At 42.4% G+C, this 8,048-nt stretch overlaps 1 long non-coding RNA gene across 1 annotated transcript; it reads right to left on the bottom strand.

The window, feature by feature from the left end:
* Window positions 1-7,465: 7,465 nt before the first annotated feature.
* Window positions 7,466-8,048, bottom strand: LOC109522114 (uncharacterized). Its single transcript, XR_002169509.1, has 2 exons — window positions 8,004-8,048; window positions 7,466-7,836 (listed from the first exon to the last, which is right to left on the bottom strand). It is a non-coding gene; the product is annotated as an uncharacterized LOC109522114 (long non-coding RNA).

Raw genomic sequence — 8,048 nt, 5'->3', positions numbered from 1 at the left:
GGTTGGGTTTTTGGTGAAAGGGAGGGGGGCAGACGGTTATCTGCCACTGGAGTGATAAATCAACTTGCCCCTTCAGCTGCCCTCAACACAACATCACGCCACTGCATTGGGTCCCCCCCCCTCCCTTTTCCAAAAGCAATTCCGTCATGTCTTGTTAGCTCATTCGTCTTCATCAGTAGCAGTGGGAGGCTCGAGCCCCCGCACCCACACCGCCTCACCTCGAGCCACCAACCCCCCCATCCACAACCAATGCCAAGCCCCACTGATCAAAGCTGAGCCAGCCTGTGCATTGGCATGGGCGTGCACAAAAACAAAAATTGTGTGTGTGCAAATGCTTAAGCAGATCACAGTTAATAATGAAGGCAGGGCAACCACACACTGTGCGCTAATGGCATTTAGGGCCAATTAAGGGATGACTAATTAATGAGGCATTTCCAGTAAGACTTTTATTTGCAGTCACATAAATCACTGAATTGTATTCTCTCCAATAATATCGTCATGACACATATTGATGCATTGTTGATACAGTGGAATGCAGCAGATTAATGTTTATGAAAAAGCTAAATGAGTTGATGGGAGGTATTTCAGTTAAGTGAACATCTATGATGAAAACATGAAGTAAGATGTATTTTTTTTCCCTAAAAGTGGACTTAATGTCGAACATTGAAAGATGTATTTTTTTTCCCTAAAAGTGGACTTAATGCAGAACAGATTTTTTTTTTTAATGTATGCCTACAAATTAGTCATCTTTTTGGCATACATGAGCGCCCATCAAGTGTGAAATTGAACAGTTAAAGTAAAACTCAAGTTTTCTGCCCATTTTAGAGAATGTTTCCGTAAGCGAGCCAGTCTGCTCTTCCACCTCACTATGATAAAACAGCAAGGCTCTTTAACCACCCCCACACCAAGTTTCCTCAATTACTCGACCCCAGAGTTAGCAGTGATTAGCGTTAACATTCCATTTCTATTCCACATCTTTCCACATGATTACATTTCTTATACTATCATTGTTCCTCATGAGTCTACATTTTTCATTCAGCATTCCAGCATTCACCCATGTTTTCTCCATAAATTAGCATTTTGGAGGCGATAAGTTTAGTTTTGGTGACTTGGTAATGAAATGCTGTCCCTGCAAGTGCTAATAAAATGTAATCTAAATACATCCAGTCATCCATTATCCAAATCACTTATCATACACAATAGGCCATTTAAAAGTGGCTCTAAAGAGGAAATTATTAAATTACCAAGTGGTGGCTTTACATAAGCTTTCTGTGGTCACAAATTAGCTTGACCAACTTGATTGTTTAGTAAAGTTTTTGGTGCAGAAGGGGTATTTGTGTTTCATGATGTGTCCGTGCATATGCAGGCTCGATGAGGACTGGTTCACTTGCAGGACTCACTTGCCACCTTAAAAATGTGTCCCTCATTCTTGTCGCAGACATGTTATTCAGACACTAAGGAACTGTTTTAAAATGTGAAAAATGCATTGCATGTCTCTTGTAATGATCTAGAACACAGTAAAGTTATGCGGGTTTTTCTATTGCCTCCACTACTGCAGTGGTCCAAAAAAGATTCAATGTTAGGGTACATGAAATTATGGTGGAAAATTGCATTTGTTTATTGAAAGAAATGTTGCCAAAGGAAATGAGGGAAATAACATCATTATTAATAATCTTGTCAAAAAACAATCTACATTGAAGATAATAAATATACGATCATTTCAGTGTGTGAATTTTTCTTCTCTTAACACAGCCTGTTAGGCTAGTCCTTCTTTAAGAATAAACATTGCAAAATAAAAAAACAAGTTAAAAAGGCTTTTATCTTTTTTCAAAGTAAGACAGAACATTGGTTCCCACAAAAAGGCAACTAAAAAGCAAATTGCCCCCGCAGATTTCATCCATTTGATGCTCTCAACTGACATCTTGTGAGACATGCTGACATCTCACATGACGTCACAAATAATAGCACCATATTTTTCTGAACTTTGGTTTGCGAATAGGATGACCTCAGGTGTGTTTGAGTGAAGTCGATCCACTGTAGAATTGAATTTCATTTCATTTCGTGTTGACAGTAGCAAATAATTATCCTTGGCCCAAGGCATCAAATTGCCCCAGCTTTAGACACACTGGTAAGTAGGCATGGATTGACAAATTGTTTTGAAGAATAAAAACGTGTTTTAAATGTAAATGATACACCCTGTGTATATTTTCTTTTGCTTTAGAAGAGAAAGATGTAACAGGTTTTTTTGTTAGTTTTTTTTGCTCCCACCTCATTGCCTCATAGTGATAGTTGCCACCACATCTGCAAAGCTGTAGAATGCTGCGAAAAGATGGATTTGATCTGGATGCTATGTCATTAGTACTTTGCAAGCAGCAGAGGAACAATAAATACAAATAGACAGTGGTTGTGTCTGTGCCGGTACAACAAAGAAAAGTTCACGGCGCTGGCTGTCCGCCTCTAACAACAACACAAAGAAACATTTCGTGTTTAGCAGGCGGCACACAAATGTGACATTAAATGAGCTAGCTTTCCTGACTACGGCTAATTATAGCATATTGCACATGCTCACGTGTATTAAAAAAAGATGGGAATTGGGTGCTCTCGAATATTTATACATGTAATAACAGAGTGGTTTGTGAGTTCTATACATCCATCCATCCATCCATTTTCCGATCCGCTTCTCCTCACAAGGGTCGTGGGGCGTGCTGGAGCCTATCCCAGCTGTTTTCGGGCAGTAGGCGGGGGACACCCTGAACCGGTTGCCAGCCAATCGGAGGGCACACAGAGACCAACAACCATCCATGCTCACACTCACACCTAGGGACAATTTAGAGTGTTCAATCAGCCTACCATGCACGTTTTTGGAATGTGAGAGGAAATCGGAGTACCCGGAGAAAAGCCACGCAGGCTCGGGGTGAACATGCAAACTCCACACAGGGAGGCCAGAGCTGGAATTGAACCCGGTACCTCTGCACTGTGAGGTCGATGCGCAAACCACTGGACCACCGGGCCGCCCTATGAGTTCTATTTTTGAGAAATTTTATCTAAAGTGGTGGGACAACAAAAGTGACAGCGCTGTGATTGACAGCTGTCAATCTGGGAGATGAGGGTTGACTGAGGGGGTCAGCCATTGTCTCAGGGGCCCTCATGTGTCATCAAATAGGGCTAAGGCTGGAAGGGGATAGAAATAGACAAGGTCTGCTGTGGTCCACTGAGCTTTGCCACCGCGCCCAGCAAGTGGAAGGGAGAGACATGGAGAGATGGAGGAAAATGGAAAAAGTCCCCCGGGGATGTTAAGGAACCATTTAACTTTGTGACAGCAGGAGAGGCCTCTGTGAGGGCTGCACATGTCTAAATTCATAATAGTGTACTGCAATACTACATATTCAACTAGCGTGAATGAAAAACAAAGAAATCTTTGAAAGATCGTTTCTTTATGATGAAATTTATGAAGAGGTTTTTGGACAAAATGTGTAGCACCAAAATAAATGGAAGATGCCCATTTTGGGGATGGGGGTAGGAGATTACTACGTTCCTGATTAGGTTGAAATGGATAAACCTCATGATGTCCAGGTCCGTCTCAGAAATACATTGGCCATTAGGGAAAATTAACATATTTTCCTGAAATTCCCAATGGCCACCCTGCCCGCTGTTATCAAAATGTCGAACCAAGGCTGTCGGGTTGAGCACGAGCTATTCTCAAAAAGCAGTGATTCTCGCCGGCACCATTGAAGCAACTCCTGCGCAGTCAAATGTGCATTCTTTTGTACCGGACTGGAGCACTACAATCATTTTTCAGCAAGGATTTGAAATGCTTTTAAAGTCTTTTGGCATATAGTGTTTGGCATTTTTATGGCTTAAACTATTAATTACAATATATTACACTGACTTTGATGGAAGCAGTTATGATTTTTTTTCCAACTGTTCATTGAAAATTCTCTTTGCTCCCTGTCCTTCACAAACCGTGGAGGTCCCATGTATATTTGCAATTGTCCTTGAATGATAAATACTATAAATGCTAGGCAGATGCGACTAGCAACTGGGCATGAATAAATAAATGCTATATATGACAACATTGACGAAAAGAGTGTATGGGTGGGGATTGCTGGATCAATATCAGACAACGTGATATTCTGCCTGGGGGCTTAAATGAGAGAATGTTAAAACACACACACACACACACACACACACACACACACACACACACACACACACACACACACACAGACCAGTCCCAGCACAGCATCACCTTTTCACCAATTCATTAAAAACAAGCTCACCACGCGTCATTAACATCAGAGCACACAGTGTTGCATTCAAAACAACAACCCAAAGCTTTTCCTTCTTCTTGCCACCAAGACTTAGCATCCGCTATCTATCTATCTCTAAATAACCATAAAACCATGTAGGGGAAAACAATGTCAGGAGGAAAAACCAACAAAATGGGTAAAACAGCAGAGATGCTCCACTGCTTGCCTGACTGTTTTAGGTCTCTGCAGACTGAATGGATGCTAGAGAGAGAGTTGTGTGGTGCGTTCAAATCCCTCCCCTGCGCCCCCACCCTGCAGTGAGAATATATGCTTGGCTTCTCCTGGTTCCTTAACATTCCTCGCCATCCTCCTCCAAAGCCTGGGAGACGACTGAGGCAGACAGCAGCACTTGTTATAGTCACAGGCCTCAATCCAGTGTATGTATGTATGTGTGTGTGTGTGTGTGTGTGTGTGTGTGTGTGTGTATACACGTGAATACAAATTGTGGAAAAGGAATTTGTATTTAACCACATTAATTTGGGTCTGACTCCCAAGATATCAGCTAATGTCGTGTTTTAAATAGTAATATTGACATGAAAATTCTTGTGGGTAATATTACAAACAAGCTTGCTGTTAATTAGATGAATATATCTGAATAGATCATAATATGAACAATGCCAGTACCCAAACATCAAATTTTAGGCATTCTAATCAACTTGAGGCAGTGTTTTTTTTTTTTTACTAATCTTTATTTTATCTCTGCTGATTGCTACTACACCTTGGGGAAGTTTGCATGGGCTCCAGCACACGCCGCGACCGAGTACAGTACTTTGGAATAAGTTAGTAGAGTTCCAGAGGCGCCTTTCTCGGTGCCCCGCTACCATGCAATGTGTGTGGGACGGTATAGACAGTACAGTATTCCAATCCTGAAAAACTGAATTCACACCAAGTGGGAACTCTTAAATGGTAATGGAATGTACATCAAGATATACGAGTTTATTCATCCTCAGGGTATACTGGAGGTGCAGATGTATGTGTTGCCTGTCAGTGAGAATGAACTGGAGGGCTTAGCTGGTGGGCAATATTGGCAGAAAGGCTCCAGCGACTCAAGAAAGCTTAAAAAGTCTCACCTAGGACCTCCGTTTGGACACACGCAGGCTCTACCGACATTCGCCTATAAATTATTCACCAGGTCTCCTTGATGGGACAGACATTCTAATGAGAGAAACGTTACAGGGAGACTCATCCGTGTCTGCGCACATGCAGTAAGTGTAAAACAGGCAACACGATAAGGCATATGAGGAGGGTGTTTGCTTGGATCTGCGTGCGTGCAGTTTGTACAAAAATGCTTATTGGCTTCAGGGTTGCTAGACATGACGAACAATTAGGCCTTGTGTAATCAAGTCTTGGTGGGAAAATAGAAACATCGATTTCACTGAGGTACGATTAAAAGGTAAACAAAGTTGTTTCAACTGAGCTAATAGCCGTACAGGTAGATGATCTACAGACAATTTTTTTCTTTATATGGAAAATAAGTAATTTGTTCTACATTGTTACTCAATAATATAAGTTTGGACAAATAAAACAGTTTCAACATCACTTTGAGAAGGACAATAGTGCCTTTGTTTTTAGCATAGGCAGTCCAAGTCATTCTGATATGCGGATTAACTATGACCAAGGAGCATTTAATTTTTTCCGAAGACCATACTCAATATCTGCAAACATGATACATTATCCACGTATTATTCTTAATGCTATGAGAATTTGTTTTTTTCATAAACAGCTTGTCTTAAGTTCATAGATTCGCCACATGTGCTTTTTGTGCCGCACAATCCTGACTCAAAACTAACAGTATGTCGATGCAAATACATGCCACTCTATTTGCGCGGAGCAGGTTTGCTGCGGGACACAACGAAGCAGCCACACAGACGCGCGGATGACACAAATATGCTCCCATCTCCCTTTCCTGTCGACTTTTTGCTTCTCCTGCTAACAAGCCCCAAGCCCCGAGCCCCGAGCACCTCACGCTGTCTCCCTCTCTGTTACCTTCGAGTCTGGCCGTCATGCTCCTGTGGCTCCACTCGAAAGGTTACGCTGTGTACCCACCGTCACTGCCTGTCACCCCATCACCATCAGCCACACACACACACACACACACACACACACACACACACACACACACGTAAACACTCACACAATGCTCCATCAGTCCCAGGCCCTGTCAACAACATACTTAACGTTAAGGCTTTATAAAGACAAAAGTCGAATTAGGTAGAAATCTCTTTTCAAAGAAACCAGAGCGGCATGTGAGAGAAATTATAAACACTTATTTTAAAAAAAATATATATATACACACACACACACACACACACACACACACACACACACACACACACACACACACACACACACACATTCTTATGTAGTAGCAGTGGTACTAGCCTTGGCTGACTAACAAGTTCAGCTTTTATATATTTTCGACAGTATCTCTCTTTTCTGCCCTTTTTTCATGATGACAGCCGAAATTTGATTCAAATCATCAGTTCATCAGCAAGCCCTGAAGAAGCCTGATAAGGATCCCCATCATTTGAATCAGGTGTGTTGGAGTAGGTAGACGTATAAAACAGGCAGGAAAGTGACCCTCGAGGACTGGAGCCGGACGGACACCCCTGCCCTTTGAGCTAATACTTCCTGTGGACACGACGACAGTGAGAGCGCTACTGCCAACTAGTGGATGTGCAATTACAGTTTATTCGAACACATATTTGCAACTGACCTCAGACCATTCCAGGGTGAACCTACCCCGCAGAAAATGGGGGGATAGGTTCCAACTCATCTGCAACCTGAGTGAGGATAAAGCGGGGTAGAAAATTGATAGATGGCTCAAGTATCGTCAAGTATGGCTACGCTAATACTAAATTGCATACAAATATGGTCTTGCTTCCAATTAAAATAAATAAATAAATCTTCTGCGGCCAAACAATGTTTCTCAGCAGAGCAGGTCTGTCATGTCTGTGTTGTTGCATTGGTTAGGCGTGCTCATGCGAGTATTAAATCTCTTCTTTTTCCTATTAAACTCTGGTGCGAACCCTCGGCAAGGTTTGATATCCATGTGATGTTAAGTTCCCTTTTTAAAAAAAATAAAACAATTTTCATCACTCATCTGGTTCTCTGTCTTCTTCCTCTTATCCCTCTGCCGCCTTCTGTCTCTCTTGTTCTCTGCGGGCCGTCTGTGAAGTGTTCAAGCGCTCTGACGGCACGCACCGCCGACTCCTCAACATCTTGTCTCGTCATGGCAATTACACACAGGCGCGCACGCGCGCACATGCACAGGACGCAGCTCTCAAAAATATTAGGGAACAAGTATCTACTCCCCAGTATGTCGTTACAAGTTATGCGATTTAAATCTGTAAAATAGTGCAAGTGGGTTTAACAAAGGTCTTTTCAACTGGATTGACCTTGCCCGTTGAAAGCAGACAAACACTCACACAGACACCTCCTGCTCCTGTAGCAAACACGCGAGCTGAGACCCGAAAGACTGAAGGAGTGAGCAGCTGGTTGGAAAGCTCGGGGCACGGACCAGTCACTGACCCCATCCACATGACAGCAAGAGGATAAGGGTTAATTAACAGCCAACTTTAAGAGTTTAATAGTTTAATGAATGATTCATAGCTTCCCGATCTATACCCAGTCTTGAAAACACATGGACAGAGTCAGAGCCTGCATGAATTATTCACTTAGTGTGATACTCACCATTTCACTCACACCGAGAGCCAAGACCAATCCGAATTTTAGCCG

The sequence above is a fragment of the Hippocampus comes genome, unplaced genomic scaffold (assembly GCF_001891065.2).
Source record: "Hippocampus comes isolate QL1 unplaced genomic scaffold, H_comes_QL1_v1.1 scaffold68, whole genome shotgun sequence".
Taxonomy (NCBI): Eukaryota; Metazoa; Chordata; class Actinopteri; order Syngnathiformes; family Syngnathidae; genus Hippocampus; species Hippocampus comes.
This window is presented reverse-complemented; position numbering and strand designations above follow the sequence as displayed.